The following is a 678-nucleotide window of genomic DNA, read 5'->3' as shown; positions in this document are numbered from 1 at the left end:
CCCCCATTACGACTCTCATGTTAATACCCCTAGATATGCAACTGAGACATAACCATTTTTATTATCCTTTTTCAATATAAATTGCTTACCACATTAGATTCCTTGTAGACTCAAATTGGAAGGTTATCCTTATACTGCCACCTACAGTTATGAAATTTCACCACTGTTTCCAAAATTGAAGAGCTCCAGAATAGTGAAAAACCACTCAACCTGCACAAAATAGATAAATTATTGACACAATGAACCACTTAAGCAACAGGAAAAAACTATTACTATAGTAATGATATTGATAATAATATTATTACTATAATATCACATATTAATGCTTTTATTGAATGTTCAGAGTATTTCCTTGGACATTAAAGCAATAAGCATAGTAATTTAAAAACTTGTTATGTTGATCAGTGGCACAAAATGAAGCACTTTATTCTTTCCAGTGCACAAACCAGCATGCTTACTATCATGATTCCTTATGTTTTAGTAGCTTCACTATTACCATCTGCTTTACTTTAGACAAGTATTTTTATACCTTGTGCCCACTGATAATTTTGAATAAAAATTAAACTTTATTTTTGACCAGTTGGTGCCAGCCCCCCCCCCCCAAAAATTTTTTTATTGTGCCCCTGCTGCCTTAAAATCCCCCAAAATAAGACATCTATATTTTCTTTCTAATTTATA

The sequence above is a fragment of the Anneissia japonica genome, unplaced genomic scaffold, assembly GCF_011630105.1.
Source record: "Anneissia japonica isolate Jap-2015-1 unplaced genomic scaffold, ASM1163010v1 scaffold287785_len535756_cov143, whole genome shotgun sequence".
NCBI classification, from domain to species: Eukaryota; Metazoa; Echinodermata; class Crinoidea; order Comatulida; family Comatulidae; genus Anneissia; species Anneissia japonica.
Note: the sequence above shows the minus strand (reverse complement) of the source record.